This window comes from Cavia porcellus, unplaced genomic scaffold, assembly GCF_034190915.1.
Source record: "Cavia porcellus strain 051 isolate PalLab524CR breed Dunkin Hartley unplaced genomic scaffold, mCavPor4.1 scaffold_6, whole genome shotgun sequence".
Taxonomy (NCBI): Eukaryota; Metazoa; Chordata; class Mammalia; order Rodentia; family Caviidae; genus Cavia; species Cavia porcellus.
The window spans coordinates 88,457,742-88,471,806 of record NW_026947489.1 but is presented as its reverse complement, the minus strand read 5'-3'; the positions used below and the strand labels follow the sequence as shown (position 1 = coordinate 88,471,806).

Sequence of the window (14,065 nt, the reverse complement as noted above, 5' to 3'; positions counted from 1 at the left end):
GCTTGGTCCCTAGAACTATCATGAGGTGGTGAAATCCTTAGTAGATGGGTTCTGGGGGGTAGCAGCTGGGTCACGGAGGACATGTCCTTAGTGGGGATTTAAGACTCTATCTCTTTCTCTTTGTGTCTAGCTTTGAGATGAATGGCTTATTTTACTGTATGTTTTCCACCATGATAGTCTACCTTGCTATAGGTCCACCAACCATGGATGGAAGTCACTAAAACTTGAGCCAAAATGAACGTTTCATTTTTATAAGTTGATGATCTTGGTTATTTTGCTATAGTACTGGAATGTTGACTAACACAAACATTTAACCCGGGACTATAGATTAATTCCCTTGAGCATGAGATGACTTACTAGAGCAAAGGGCATGGTGTGGGTGGCGGGTGTGTACTGTTGTCCTGCTCAGAATGTATCTGTTCTATGGTCTTTTGGTAACAGCATCCTTCTTTTCCTTTGGCAAACTTCTCTTGCTCCATTCCATGCTGCCCTGAAAGAATTCTCTCAGTGCTTCCTTATAGGAATCCATGACTTACAATTTAGACCGGAGTCAGCCTCCCAGGAATCTGAACTCTAAATGAAATGAAACGCAGATAGAAGATGGCTGAAGACAAACCAGATTGTTGGCACTGTTCAGAAAGGGCCAGTCAGCAGCTTGTGTCATCCTGGGAAAGTTGAATGTCCTGTTAATTTTCTCACAGTGATGGCTACCTTCTCACAGGGGTGCGTGAGGTCTGAATAAGGCAGTGTAGTAAGAGGGCCAAGTACGGTGACTTATGCTAGAAAAATAATTTCCTGCTTCCCACTGGAGAATCAAGGATGGACATCAGGGATGGAATGAGATTTTCATTATCATGGCTGTTCTATAATGTTGGACCTTCTTCAGATTCTCAGTGTGGTCACGTTTAGGTGGATTAAACAGAGACACTCTGGTTTCAAATCTGGATGATAGGATTGGGAAGGTGATGGGCAGTCTGGCTGAAAAAAATGCACTCAAGCTGGATGCTGCAGTGCATGCCTGTAATCTTAGCACTCAGGAGGCTGAGGCAGGAGGATTGCAAGGAGTTCAAGACCAGTCTGCACTACACAGTGATACCTTGTCTAAAATATCTGAAAAAAAAGAAAGAAAAGGAGAGGAAAGAAAAAAGAAAAAGAAAAGGAAAGAAGATGCACTCCTCTTGTGATGGGAGGAGCTGAGTTTAGTTGTAGTCAGGAGTACACTCAGATGAAGTGAGAAAGGAGAAGGAATCTGTGGATCGAAGAAATCTCCAACAAGTAGATTCCCATCTGTATCCCTTGGGACTACTTCAGTTAGTGACCTGAGGAGCCAGGGGCAGAGGGGAATGAGAAGCCAGGGGTCTTATTGCATGTTTGTGTTTCTGGCTAAGTACGTGCTCAGTATTCAGAGAAAGAAAATACAGAGCTGATTGGGAGTTCTTTTCTTAAATTATCAACACTTTGTAAGAGTTCTAGACTCTTGATGGTCACCGTTTTTGCATCTTCACATTCTTGCATCCTAAGTTTATAGGTGACATGGATGTGGAGGGGGGATTTAAAACAGTTCAGAGAAGAAACCAGTTTGAGTTATTTTATTCAAACCTTGCATTTCTTTCTGCATCAATAGGTACGATACGGGACCAACTTGGCTTCATTTTTCCTCTGTCCTCTGGGTCATCTCACTCAGTGTTTCTTCCTCCACATATGAGCAAAAAAATAAAATTGAGAGACAGCTTACTGCCAGTTGAATCATTTCCAGAGGAGTTTGATTGGGCTGGGAGGTGATGAGATCAGGGAAATGATCAGTGTACTTTGGGGTGAATACATGAACCTGTAGGAAGAAGCCACCCCTAAAGAAAGATGTCTAAGATCTTCACGGGTCTTCGTTTTGCCTCAGAAAGTATAAGAAGAAAAAGGAAAGCAGAAAAAGAATGCCAAGATATCCATCCTTTGGTTTTCTTCCCTGAACCTTGTGTTCCTTTTTGGCCCCTCAGGACGGAGTCCTGGCTTCTGTGAGGAGCGGGGTGGGCCCTCGGGTGATATCAGCAACGTGGTTCAAGCAATCTCACCACTCAAAGTAGGAAGTGGAGAATCTTGCTTAGCTGCAGTTCCTGCACTGATCTTAGAGAGAGTCTATACGCATATGCTGTTCTCTTGTGGAATTATAAGCCTCAGTGTCTTTTGTAACATCCTTTAGGATATCCTGGGACATGTTTTTTTTTTTTTTTTTTTTTTTTTTTCTCATTTCTGTGAACTGCTTTCAAAGTTAACCAAACCCAGGGATGGAGTTTGCATAGCCTCAGTGACAGAATTTTTTTTTTTTTTTAAATCAGTACCAGGGATCAAACTCACGACTGCCTGCTTGCAAGTCAGGCGCTTATGCCGCTGAGCTAAATCCCCAGCCCCACAGTGACAGAATGTTAGAAACCTCAGTTTGTAGAACGTCACAAGCACAGGTCACAACTTGTGCCTGGGACGGGTGTTTGAAGCAAGGCAGTCTCGTGTGATTGAGCCCTCAACTTGTGGGGTCTGATACTATCCCCATTCCAGGTGGACATTGTCAGAATGGAACGGAGAAGGAGATGGTCAGAAGGAGTCTGCTATAGAATCAATTACTTGGTTATTGGTGGAGAGAACTCTTCATGTGTTTTGGTGACCAGAGTTCCCAGAAGTGTTGAATACTCAGTGAAAGCATAAGAAAATCACTTCTGCCTTTCCCCCCGTGACTCATACTACTAAAATCTCCCTTGCCTCCTTTGATTGCAGTGTTGTAGACTGGAATAAGTGGGTGCATTCTACAGTAGTAGTGCCCTGTCCTCTGACCACACTGCAGACCCCAGATCCCATTAGCACAGGCCCAAAGCGACATTACAGAGAAGACGAATTTGATGAATCATAAAATCTCCCACAACACTGGAAAAAGTCCAGGATAAATGGGCTTTAATAAAACAAATGCCACCAAAATCCTTGCATAAATGATGCATGCCGCTGCTTGCAAATTGCGGCATGAAGCCATGAAATTTTAAACTCCCAGCTGGCTCCCCCTCTGTTGCTTTCAACTTGTCCTCACAAAACTTGTGCAAAAGCTACACCATTCACTGCTGAACCAAGGTGACACTTGAATTCAGTGTGTGCTGAAAACATAGTAGAAAGTTGAATCACTAAGAAGCGGAAGGTAGGGTTCATGTGGTATTTACCCCGCAGCTCCAGCACCTATGATAGGCGTGGGGTATGTTGGGCTCAGCCAAGGTTTCTTGCATAGTTTCAGGAGGAGCACAGGTTCCCTCTTTACCCTGAGAAGGGTAAAGTCCTAGGAGGTTGTCTTTAAATGATGTTCACACTATGTTCCAGTGATTTAAGGGGTTAAGTATGTGCACAGGGAAATGAGCTTACTTTTTTCTGCCTTTTAAAGATGGAAAAATGAAGTAGGCTTTGCAATCAGGTAAGTTGGGATTTTGTTCTCAGCTCTGGAATATAATAGGCAAGCGATGTTTGTGCTCTGTGTTTTTCCTCGTAAAGATGATGTGAATAGTAATAACTGTGGCAAAATAGGAAATATATTGAGCTTTGTCCCTGATAGAATTGTGGAGGGGAGGAAGAGGAGGAGGACCAGCGGCGGCTGAAATGATAAGAAGTATGAAATACAAATAACCTTTATTTTGGGAATGCGGGGAGAGACACCCCCGACCCCCTGGGGCGTGGCATCTCCACCCCGGGGCTGGTGATCTCCACATGTGGAGCACACGTGGAGTGAGGCACATAAGTAGCCTCGGCCTGGGGTGGAACTTAACGGAGCATTAGGGATGCACAGGTAGCCCATTGGTCTTAGTTTGGGGCCAGATGTAATTCCTAAGGGTGGGGGAGATAGGAGCTCCTTAGCTTTACGGCTACAGTATCCGGCCTGGGCCAAAACCCTTTCAGTCCCTAGATCCCAACACAGAACCCCTAAAAATGTTGGATTTCTAACTTTAAATATTTAGGTGGGTGGGAGGATCTTGAGTAAAGCAGGCATGGGGAAATGAACTATCGTATTACCTGAATGATTTTTGCAGTGGATTGCTGCTGTTTTTGGAATCTTATTTAGCTTTTAGTTTTTTAATTTTCTGAGACAGAGTCTCACTATATAGTTCAGGCTAGCCCTGAACTCACTATGAAGCCCAGGCAGGCCTTGAACTCACTATGAAGCCCAGGCAGGTCTGTCTCAGTCTCCCAAGTGCTGGGATTACAAGCATGTGTCTGTTACAATGGAATGGTCTTTCTTTCTTTCTTTCTTTCTTTCTTTCTTTCTTTCTTTCTTTCTTTCTTTCTTTCTTTCTTTCTTTTTTTCTTGCTTGCTTGCTTGCTTTCTTTCTTTATTTCTTGCTTTCTTTCCTTATTTCTTTCCCAATGGAATGCTTTTACAATAAGAAACCTGTACATCCTTTTACAGGTCAGTGTTGTCTACTAGAAGTGGGGACCACCCTTCAGTGACACAAGTTTCTTTTTTTATTGAAATTGAGCTCTTTTTGATTCTACCTGACTTTATGCCAATTGAAGTGAGTCAGGGTGGGACCCCTAGACTAGATAACCTCAGGACGGGACTGGTCATGAGAAGGACCAATTGATTGGAGGGCTGGAAGTTGTAGTCTTCCTGAGTTACCTGAGAGATGAACAGAGAAGCTGTACGAAAAGTCCTAAACAATGAGATTGTGAGTTCCTGGACTGGTGGACTCATCAAGGTACTCAGAGTGTGGCTGACCGGAAGTGAGCGTGGATGCCACCCTTGGCCCTTGCCATCACTTAACTTTGTCCTGTGTGTCAGCTCCATATGGGTTTTTCTAGTCTTTATCCTTTATCTCAAACCAGTAAATATAACCAAAGTGTTTTCCTGAAGTCTGTGAGCTCTTTCAGTGAATTCCTAACTCTTGAGGAATGGAGAAATCCTTGATTTATTGTTGGCCAGTCAGAAGTACCTTGATTAGTGGGTGGTAGGTGTGGGACTGAGCACCTGCTTGTAGAATCTGATGCTAACTCCAGGTAAATAAGATCAGCATAGAATTAAATTATAAAAAATCCTAGCACTTAGAAGGCTGAGGCAGGAGGGTCACTGTGAGTTTGATGTCAGCCTGGGCTATGAAGTGAGTTCAGGGTCAGCCTGCATTGCATGGCAAAACCCTGCCTCAAAAAGACTTAAGAAAAGATAGTTAAATTGTAAGAATCTAATCTGGTGTCTGGAGAATTCGAGAATTTGTTCATGTTATAAAAACAACAACAACAACAACAATAATAATAATGAATTATTCCTTTACAGCATTAAGCTGAGACAAGTACTACAGTGTACTCAAAGTGCCTGTAAGGCAATGAACATTATATGAGTGTTTGTTCTCTTTCACACTTGAACCTTCTTTAATAACCTTTCTGATTCTATTGCTCCAAACTTTCTATCAAATCCTCCTTCCATGGTTGTGGATGTGTGATGTTTTACCCTTTGTTGTGGTTTAGTTCTGGGGTGTCCCTCAACAGTCTCATGCATTGGAAATGTGGCTAGATCATGGGCGCCTTTTGAGTGTGACCTGGAGTGGTGTCTTTCCCTCCTTAGCTCCTCCCTCCCTCTCTGTTTCCTGTTCACCATGACCTGGGCAGATTTCTTCTGCCCAGACCCTTGCGCCAAGACATTTCGACCTCGGAGCCAGATGACTATGGACTAAAAAACCGTGAACCCAAATAAATCTGAATTCCTTTGAGTCGTGGGTGTCAGGTGCTCTGTAAGCAGTTTTCAACAGGACAAATATAGGACTCCTCCTCTGTATGCTTTGAAAGTGTTTTTTAATTGAAAAAAAACCTAGGAAGAGGGATACCTTTTCCCAGCCACAGCTCATTAAGAACTCTATGTAGCAGTGGGTTGTGTGACGGTTTCTGGGCCTACGGGATCCTTGCCCCTCAGCAAAATTAGTACTGTGGTGTGGGCTTTCATGCATTTTGTTATTTGACACTTAAAATTTCCCTGGGAGGAAGTTTGGACCAGACATGTTATCACTATTTTCCAAATGAGAAAATGGAATCTCAGAAAGTCAGACTTTATAATAATAATAATAATAATGATAATAATAAAAATTCAAAGCACATTAAACCTGGAGGGTATTTTAGAGATCATGCGGGATAATTTCTTCATTTTTTGAATGGAAAACAAAGCCTAAATCAAAAAGTGACTTGCCTAAGGCCGCATGGTCATTGGTAGAACTTGAATCAAAACCCATTTGTCTTGATTTTTAGTTTGGCGCCTTCCCCTTTGGTTACATTGCTTAGGTCTTGAATGCAAATTTTCTTTATAACAAATTTTCTTTATAAGTCTAGGGCTTACCTTTGCCTTCCCCCTTCAATACCATTTTCTCTGAAATACAGACCTCTCTTTCCGTTAGCTTCCTTCTCTTGGGAGAAGGGGTGGCAAATTGGAAAACTACAACTGATTGACCACCTTGGACTCAGATTTATAGGTGAGGTGGTTAGAGATGTCACCTGGTTCCCATTCACAGGGCTAGGTCAAGACAGAGCTACTCAACAAGCAGCTTGGGGGATGGAGACTGTCGGGGATGAACTAAACCTGGGCAGTAGGATTCCAGGTGGCACATGTAGCTGGTGGGAGACCCTGAACTGTGACAGAGAGTGGCTAAAACCTCAGCACTGAATGTCCAGGTGCTTTCCATGGAGAACAGTGTTCAGAACCAAGGCCAGCAAACGCTCTTGGTGCCTGAGATGTGGTGCTCGGGGCACGGGCAGTGCTGCCCAGAGGCACCGTGCAGGACTGAGCATGTTATCTACTGGGTGATTCCGTTGGTATCATCTACGGAAGAGACACACATTTTAGGGAAGTAATGTGTTCTAATTTCAAAGAATTACATATATTTCTTTCTTTTTCATTTTTTTGGGTCACTAGGGAAGTTTTTGAAATTCAGCTCATCTTGGCTTTGATGTGAGAGCAGCAGAATCAGACTACAATCTTTTTTAACCTACTTGCCATTCACACAGGGCTCTCACTGACCCTTTCATCTTTGAGGAAATCAGAATCCTTTCTGGGCGATGAGTGTGCGGGTGCAGCACTAGCTGGGCTTCTGTGTGAGGCTGTTTCTCCCTTTGTCCTCTTCCCCATCTGTCCTCACATTTCTATCTGAGCATAGATAAAAAGCCTGGCACTCATTAGCTGGGTTCCACTGCAGCCAGCCGGCTTGTGTTTACTGGGTGTCCACGGGGTGTGTGGCATCACCCAGGGCACCTGTAAGAGAAGCCAGTGGCTCTGACATCCTCTGCCCTGAGTCCTGGCTGCCACCAGTACTGCGGGGTGGTGTGGCCTGGGGCACAGCCCGAGCGGCAGACAGGCCTGGTGCATAGCAATGAGAGTGTGAGGCAGCTTGAGAGTTTGGAATTTTGAAAAGGCTGGAGAGGAGTGAGGTTTTGCATAGAATTAAAACGCGTGAAAGATTTTGTAGCAGCCATTCTAAATAACAGGATGAGGTCCCCATAAATGCACTTATATTGTTTCTGTGCAGAGAGGCAGATACCCATTCTCATGAATCGCTGCAGTTTAAAAATGTGGTTATAATGAGGGACAGTCCTTGGCTCGTGTTAAGATTATTTGGTCCTCCTGGATTATCCTACTTAAGGGAATATGGAAACAGTGGCCAACAATATAGGGGTGGTCTAGCATTCCCAGATTTTGAATGGGGAAAAAGAGACCCAAATGTCTCCATTTGATTTTTTGGGGGGTGGGGAGGAGGAGGATTGTGGATAGAGTTTTCCTTTCTTTTATTTCATTTCCTGGAAATGAGATTACAAAGTCTACGTGAGGTGGAAAGCAAGGACTTGCTCTTTAGAGGCGTAAAGCTTTGCAGCTGCAGAGATAATGTGAGAGGCTGACTTGAGCTGTGCCTATCCCTGAAGACCCGTGAACCATTTCATCTACTTGAGCTTCCTGCCTGGAACATCCGTGCCTGCCCAAGGCCCAGCACATTGGTGTGAGCCTGCTGGTTACTTGGTAAGGACTGGTTGGAGACAAGAGCACAGTAACAGCTAACAATAATGGTGATGGTTTTGCTGGTGAATGCCTACCGGGGCCAGTTCTGGTGGGAGCAGCTTCACAGTCATCATGGGCTCCTTGTCTGTTTCTCACGATGGACACACGACAAAGGAATTGGCTGCAGTTGTCTCTCTGATGTTCCCCAAAGGGTCATATATTAAAGACTTGGTCTCTAGCTTGGCGCTGCTGGGAGGTAGTGGAAACTTCTGAGGCTGAGCACAGTGGGAGGTTCAGGAAATTGGGGGACATGCTTTCAGAGGGGATTATAGGACCCCAGGGACCCTATTTTTCCTGGTCATGAAGTGAGACATCCTGCCATGATAGGCTGCTCTGACACAGGCTCCAAAAAGATGTTTCAAAGTTGGGTTCAACCTTGGAAACTGAGAGTCCAAATAAATCTTTTTTCTTTCAACGTTATCTCATGTGTTTGTCATAACAGCTGAAATCCAGCTTACACGGAGCTATATAGCTTTGTATTAATGGCTCAGGCCGAGACCCAGAGGGATAAATTCTAAGGTCATGGACTAGGATTGAAGCTTGATTGTGGGTTTCTTAGATTCCAGCCTCTCTACACTATCAGAGACGTTAGGGTCCCAGGGATTGCTGAGTGGGACAGGACACATGTTGCTGTTTCAGCCCTCCCATTTTGCTGGAAAGACTGAAAGTCATGAGTGTGCCAGCGCACATTGGAAAAGCAGCTTTTGAATGAAAAAGGTCCTGTAAGTGACTCTAGTTTCTTGGTTTTTCCATTGCTGTAGCTTGGACATTAATGAAGTGTGTGTCTTTCTCTTTTCTGGCTTCGTTAAATGTCAAGGATTCATCAGGATGAGCTCTGCTCTTCCGGGAGTGAAGGATGCACTGGTGCTCAGCTTATCAACAAGACAAGAGCAAGCTTTGCTAGTAACCCTCGGTGTGGCAAGGCCAAGGGTGCAGCCCCCTTGGGTGTCCCCACGCAGCCCTCGATGCGGAGTGGATACAGGAGAGGAGCCCAGGAGCATCTTGCTGCCTGGTTAAGGATGATTTTTATTTTTTCTTTCCTCCCAGCATCAAGGAGGGTGCATTTGCTCACTGAGAGAAACTCTTTCTCTTGCAATTTCTATCTTTATCTCTTGGTTCATCCTCCATGCCTGTCCCTAAAGTTTGAATAGAAGGCAGATGCTGACGGCCATCTCTGGTTCAGAGCTTATTCCTACAGTCACTGTTCACATGTTCATTTACTCCACCACTGACAGAGCACTTACCCTCTGGTGGGCACTGTGTTCTTTGCTAGAGGCAGAGATGTAAGAAAGACAGGGATCTCGAATAATCTTGAGATTTCCCTCTAGCTGTGAAAAAAATGCGCTATGTATTCTGTGTTTTGTGGGAGCCCCTAGGAGCCATGGACCCTGTCTGGAGAGAATCATGGTGATGCTGGAAGGGCAGGGAACTGTGTGAGATTTTGGGGTGCATCCTTTTGCAATCATTTGCTAAGCTCCTTTTCACTTTTCCCTGGGAGAAGAGCTTTTGTTTTCAGATACCGAGACTCCTCAGCGATGGACTCTCTCTACCAGAGCCTTCTAAGAGCACCTGTTCTTAGAGCAGCTGGCACTTAGTGTGAGGGAGGAGGAGAGAAGAGGAGGTAATTTTAAGCTTTCACTTCCAGTTTTTCAGGAAGAGATGTCTCTCCTTTGTCTTTGCAAAGTGTTTTCAGAGTCTTAATCGGCTGAGGAGTGGGAGGGGTCTGCCACACATTTTTAATGAACCCAGATTAATAAGCTGTCACTAAGATGATGAGGATGATTTTCCTAAACATTTAAATGAAGTTTCTTTGATCGCAGAGCCTTGGATTCAGAAGATCTTGTAAACACAGATGGCTGCAGGCTGGTGATGCCCAGGAATGGCTTTGTCACATACAATAAGTAGCTTATTCTGGTCCTGGGTGAAGATATTATTTTTTGCCTCTACGCCTCAGGAAGTGGGCAGTCCTTCCCCTGTTTTAAACATCAAATTGGGCTAATGATGGTAGTCCCTCCTCTTTGTAAATAGCTACTTGCAAAGTACTTTGCACTTGGCAAAGTGCTTTAATTGCTTCATTTCCTTTTTGAAGATGCCATTATTGAGTTTACAATGTATCCGTCCATTTGTTTATTGAATATTTATTAAGGAACAATTACCATTCTAAGCATTAGGGACACAGCAGACAAAAAAGAGATAAGACATTGTCTCTGATGCTGCAAAGCTTGCACCTTTTTTGAAGAAAACTTTTTATTTTGAAGTAGTTTTAGATTTAGAGTTATGATAGCATAGGGAGTTGCCTACAGATTTCCTCCATCTTCTCTTAATATTAATATCTACTGGAACCTGGAGATGTGGAAACTGGGAAATTAACATCCGTGCAACACTGTCAAGTGGACGCCATGCCCAGATCCTACCAGTGTTTCCCCTGCTATCCTTTTTCTGTTCCAGAATCTCACATTCATTTCATTATCATTTCTCCTCAGTCTCTTAGTATCTTTCCTTGTCTTTAGGATCTTGATATTTTTGGAGAGCATTCCTTAGAGAGTTGGGGACTACTCCTCTATTTATGGTTCTTGGAGGTTCCTTTGTGGTTACAGTGCCCACGGCTTTCTGGTTCCTGTCACAGAGCTGAAGTGTCCATCGAGTTCCACCCCATCAGGTGCACCTGACACTCACACAACACCCCTGCGGATGTTCTTCTGAATTACTCGGCCCAAGTGGTACCTGACAGGTATCTCCTCTGTAAATGTGCTGTTTTCTTGCTCCCCTCTCCTATCGTTGGAGTTGAATCACTAAGTAGCGCCCAAATTCAAAGGAAGAGAATTAGCAGAGCTTGCTTTGTAGTGAAAGGCTCCAGAAAAAATAACATTCATGGTGGAGAAGCCAACAAGAACAATGATTAGCAAATGATCAATGCTGGGCAGAGAATTAAAAAAAGGTGACATGACTTGCATGACTGGTGACTAGGGATCACTTCAGCTGAGATCTAAACCACAAGAAGCCAGCCATGAAGAAGCCAGGGAGAACATCCCCAGGGAGAGAGAAGAGCTCCCAAGGCTGGAACAAGCGTGGCATTACCATGTCACCTCCGTGGCCAGACCCTCCAGGGACTCCTATCCCACCAGAGGAGAATCCAGACTTCCAACACGGCTGACAGAACCTGCACGTTCCACACTGCCCCACCCTGCCACTCCTGTCTCTCCGATCTCCTCTCTCTCTGCCCCAGCTCTGCTGACCACCTGCTGTTGCCAGAACCCCCAGGCGCACTCCGCATCTATGCCATGGCACTGGCTGCTCCCCATGGGGGGACTCAATTCTCCAACCACCACTCATGCTCCGCTCCCTCACTTCCTTTATGGTTTTGATCACAAGTTATCTTTTCAGCGACACCTACATGGACCTTCTTGTTAAAAACAGTAGTGTGCCTCCGTTTCTTGTATCCCTAATCTGCTTAACTCATTCCCTTTTTCTGGGTCATCTTTAACCTGCAACCCACATACGCATGCCTGAGATCCAGTGAACAGTTGTTCCTGTCTCTAGGAGCTGATGCTCCTGGGTTAGAGGACAGTCCACTGTGTATAATTATCTCCTAGGCACTTTTTGAGCTAACTTGGCTGCTTAACAAGTCATAGGGAAGCATGATGTGCTGCTGTCCACGTCCTTAATGGTTGTGTCTTTTTTCCTGGTATTACACAGACAGTTCATGTAACAGTGAATTCTGTTGCTCTCTCTTCATTTTCTGGTGACTAAAAAGGCATCTGCATTATTCCTCCCACCAGCTGGCATGTTTTGCATCATATAATTTCTGCTAAATCTCATAAATCTGTTTTCTCCAGTGCTGTGGGTATTGAAGCTATATTTCTTTTCAGAAAACACAAAAGGCAAGTCAGGCCACATGGTGAGACGGAGGGAAACAAATTTTGAACAGAAATCTCTCTGAAATGACCAACGAGTCAGGACAAAAGATGAGTGACTGTGGCATTGGTTGGTGTCAGTATCACTCCCATTTGACAATGGAGAAACTGAGGTAGGGAGTAAATGCTTTGCTTGTGGCTAGAAATAGCAGCAGAGCAGAGTCAAGTACAAGTAATATAGGTGTGCTTCTGACCCTTACCTGCAGCTCTACTGCAGAAAGAGCCATTCCCTGACCATTCCCACTGCAGACAGGGTCCTCGTCTAGCAAAGCAAGTAGCAAGAAAGACTGCCAGTGCCTCCTTACTGAAACAGAAGGCACTGAGGATGTGGTTTGTACTGTATTCACACTCAATCCTAGAAGGGAGCAAAGCAATTCACATAGGAGGCACTCGAGCATGTGTCTATGGGGAGTAAATATAATTCATTATGCAGAACTTGGGGAGTATTCAATATTTGGATTAGCCATTCTGATTTTTTGATGAGGGAGATATTTAACCTTCTGCTCAGACTTTGGCAAATCCTGTGAGGCAGAAGTCTTTTCCCAAGTGGATTCTTTTTCTAGTATTTTGGTCATCATATACTGGTAGACATGCTTTGTAAATCTAGATAGAAAATCAACAAGCAATTAAGTGAGGTTGAAAGGATTAACATGTATTTGCAATAAGGCAAGTCAGTCTACTGATAAGGATATGGTGGTTTTACAAGTTTAATCTTGATCTCTACCTCATTTTCAAGCAAATATTCTTTTTTCCTTTTTCATCTTTAAATCAATATTTGACAGTATGAAAAATGCATCTTTAAACCTACAGGTCCACTGTAACTGAACTTTCCTTTTAATTAAAATGAACTTGAAAATTATATGATATAACCTATAATGTTGATGAAAACCAGCCTCTGCCCAAGAACGCTACATATTTCTAACCTGTTGGCATTTTTAGAACATTAATAATGGGAAAAGTATCCCAGTGAGGATATCTTGTGCTTAAATATTCAAAAGCCATTTGGAAAATATGCTACATTTGGGACTCTTATAAGATAAGTCAACACAAGGGTCAAAGTAAGTCCTTGGGTGGCTGTTTTTGCATGAGAAGGGACAGATGCTAGATAGAGTTGTCATAGATTGGTCACCTGTGGCCCATGACAGAAGTGAGCAGCTGGCAGGGAGGAAGACTGGCTGCACAGACACCAAACAGGCTCGATACCAAGACGGTGAAGACGGAGCCTGGTCTTCAAGTGATTACAAACAACATAACCTACTCGTTCTCTTTCTGCTCTGAGTTCTGGAAGCTTACAGGAAGTGAGGACATGTCTAAAGGGCCACTGATTATGTTAGGAAGTAATGCATCTATTTTTTTTTTGTTTTGGCAAGGAGAAGGGTGGTCCTTAAGTAATTTGCCCCTTTATTAGACCAAAATCACTATCCCTAAATCTACAGTTTTTTTTTTTTTTTTTTTTTGACCCAAAGACATCTCACCAAACAACTATCGGAGGAAAACATAGGTGGGAGCTAGACAACAAAACAAAACTCACATTAGACCCTTATTCCTCCCAGATGCATTACTAAGGATCTTTATTTAATATTTTTTATCTAATACCACTCTGTGATGAGCAAGATTGCTGTGACAGTCACAAGACGCCGAATTTCCTGAGTGCACATTATTGGCTGCCTACAGACGTTCTTTCTATTAATAGAGGATGTTCCTGTTTGTCTGGGCTGTTCTCATCCTATTTCAGTACATTCATACTTCTCTTTCAAGAATTTACTTATGTCAGGAAGCTTTCCTCGATCCTCGGATTTAGGTCAGTTGTGGTAACAGTGCACTTCAGCTTGTGGATGTTGTCAGGTGAATCAGAATAGGACTGTCTCTCTTCCCCAGCATGGAAGACATCTTTTAGTGTGTTCACCATCTCTCTCTTCTTCAGGGAGACAGTTAACATTCTGCCCAGACTTCTTGCTTCACCATACAGGGAGGTCCCTGAGATCTGTGTATCTGCATCATCCCAGACACCTAGCTAATGAACCTGGAAGCTGAACTGGGGGCTTCTATTATCAGAAAGATTCCAAAAGGGACACAATGTGGAAAAACAAAAAGAATGAGAATAGAA

At 43.7% G+C, this 14,065-nt stretch overlaps 1 protein-coding gene across 1 annotated transcript in view; it reads right to left on the bottom strand.

Moving 5' to 3' along the window:
- Ca10 (carbonic anhydrase 10) overlaps positions 1-14,065 on the bottom strand; it is a 483,004-nt gene that overhangs the window by 68,935 nt on the left and 400,004 nt on the right. The window lies entirely within an intron of this gene.